Source organism: Wasmannia auropunctata, unplaced genomic scaffold (genome assembly GCF_000956235.1).
Source record: "Wasmannia auropunctata unplaced genomic scaffold, wasmannia.A_1.0 LD336095.1, whole genome shotgun sequence".
Lineage (NCBI taxonomy): Eukaryota > Metazoa > Arthropoda > Insecta > Hymenoptera > Formicidae > Wasmannia > Wasmannia auropunctata.
This window is the reverse complement of record NW_012026795.1, coordinates 654,300-657,233: the sequence shown is the minus strand read 5'-3', so window position 1 is coordinate 657,233 and position 2,934 is coordinate 654,300.

Here is a 2,934-nt window from a genome sequence, read left to right as displayed (position 1 = left end):
TTAATTTAAAATGTAGTTTAGAAAAATTTTAAATATTGTTAAATAATGTTTAATTGTTAATATTTATAATTAAAGATACAATAAAAAAATTATATTTTATTGTAAATACAATTGCAATAAAACCTCTGTTTCAAATCGTATTTGTTTATTTATTATATCGACAATAATTATTATTTTATAAAAAGCATAATATGTATGTGAATTATTTGTCACTTTATAAAATGTTAAATATTTCACAATTTTATTGTACGTTTTATAATTTCATCAAATGCTTCGTAATTTTTTTAATTTATGCCTTGTAACTGAATTTTTATGGAATTTTTGTATCTTTACTTATTTCATGTACATCAAGTACTTTACCGTGCAAAAATTATGCTTGTCTTTCCGTTCTCTAACATAGATAATATTTATAAGTGATCACTGTGCTTACAATAAAGTTTAGTCAGAGCCGTTTAATTTGATATTAGATTTATTAGGTCTATCTCTGTTAGTTTATGAAATCAAAGGGGGTGGCCACTGATCCGGGGACACCCTGTATATATATGGGGCATTCTTTGTCAAGGGGGCCATCCCCTCTGCCCAAAATTCAGCTCAACCAAAAAGTTTTTTTTTGGACTCAAATTGTAGGTACACATGTCTACTTTCATTAGCATTATGGCCTCTTTGAAAATTCAATTTGGCGGATCCAGAATCGCGACTGGAATGGACTATCGTCAAAAAATTTTTAGAACAAACTTTAATTACTAAAGCACAGGGGGCTAGAAAATTTGTCTATTCCCATAAATTAAGGTTTTGGGGATCGCTGAATACGAATCTGCAGTCATAATTATAAAATTCAAAATAGCTGATCCAATATTCCGGCCGTCCGAAATTTCAAGAATTCTCTCGATTTACATGAAATTCGATATTCGGAAGTTCTATGGGTCGCTAATCATAAATTTGCATTCGGATTTGCAAATTCAAAATGGCGGATCCAATATGACCGACCAACGGTCAAAATTCTGATAATTGTCCCTTGTCAGTTGCCCTGTAAATCCGTAACTAAAGTTTTTTGGAACCCTCGGGGTCTTTGTAATAAATTTGCAGCCAAATTTTCGAAATTTAGTATAGGAAATTAAACCTGATTATCCAAATCGCGAAAATTTTCCCAATTCTCGATAAATTCGATATTTCAGATTTTTCTTTTGATTGTCACTGAAGAATCTCCCTCAGATGTCCTGAGTTTGAGATGGCCCATCCTGTTGGATGCCGAAAATAGAGTTATTCGTTTTACAACTGTATGTACCAGTTTACTTTATATCTTTTGAGGAAAATATTACTCTATGAGTTGCATTGAAGAATCGTTTGATCAATAAGGTTTTTTTCTGGTAAAACTGTGAAAGAGTGATTTTTCAGAATATTTGGTAGTGCAAGTGCTGATTTGAGTCGTTTATTCAGCTTCTTTCTCATTTTTGCGTGCTTGATTTTGCTAAAATAAAATATTTTAATTGTTTTGAAATGTTTCTGAGCCCATTTATAGAGAGCTTGTAATATTAATAAAGCGTCCAATGGTTTAACTAAAAGACGCCCTGTATGCTTACCTCTTAAATGTAGCACTAATACTATCAACACTGCTCTTACCATGTGCAATCGCATGAAAATGTCACTCGGCTGCAATATCGAAATCTTGTCCGTGGCTCATAAGGTTAGCCATTTGGAATCGGTTTTTGAAATGTTGTTTCGCACCGTCTGTCATGTAAATTATTCTTTTTACTTTTTTAACGTTCAACTTAATTTCGGGTATTAATTATCTGTGAATCGAGTAGACTGCGGCAGTGTCATGTCTTAAGTTATCAGATAAAAATACGCAGCTTATGTGTTTTAATTCCAATCCGTCTTTGTAATAATAAATGATAAAAAATACGTGCATTGGTCATTGTTAAAATGAAATACTTGTGCTGCATTCTGAACCACATACGAATAGTTCTCAGAGAAATCAAACACAACAATTACTTCGTCTTTACGTAGATTCGTTCTTCTATCCGAAATAAATTGCGTTTGTTGTTTTGCAATAAAGGAATGTGGCTTGAGACTTTGTAACTTGTTGCAGGGCTCTTCAATGAAATCGGTCACTTCGACTGTCAGCGTTTATAATGTTGATCTATCGGTTCCTGTCCATGAACTATATTCGACCGCAAAAATGGACGAATTGTTTAAAATTTGAGATAACTTATAGAAAAGTCTGTGATATCCGGACACTTGTTACATTTATCCAGATGACGCAATTAGGAGTGGAGTTTTTGCAAACAATTAAGTTTAAACAATCTTTGTAATCAGTGATCAGCTTATCTAAGAGATTTGTTAGTTCTTTTATATTTATAGCTTCCAACATCATTTTCAAATTCTCATGGAAAGTACAAACACAAACGGAGTGTGTTTCATTAATCCCAGCGAGAAAACAATGTTTAGGACGGAGTTTTGCGAAAGTACTGAAACTCGCCATGTGTTCCCGAGCAGAAATTAGATCAATGCCAGATGCACTAACGCCTGATCGGGAAAGAGTAGAGTATGCCGTGATACGGAATTCCAGATTCTTGCCTGATCGGGAAACAGTAGGATATGCTCTGACACGGAATTCCCGATCCTTGCCTGATGGAGAAACAGAAGGATATGCCCTGACATGGAATTTCTGACCTTTGCCTGATTTAGAGTATAATCTCAAAAAGCAAACTTTTTTTCTAACAGAGCTTTGATAACGCGTAATAACCCTGCCGAAAATGTTCGATTAAAACCGATTATAAAAAAAGTTATCCGAATCGATCGGGATTTCCGCACCGAAAATACGGTATTAAAAAGGATTAAAATTATTCAAATCGGATATAAATCACTTTAGACGGATTAGTATCAGGTGATAGGAATCTATGTCAATCCAAACTTCGATGATTGCTCGTACAA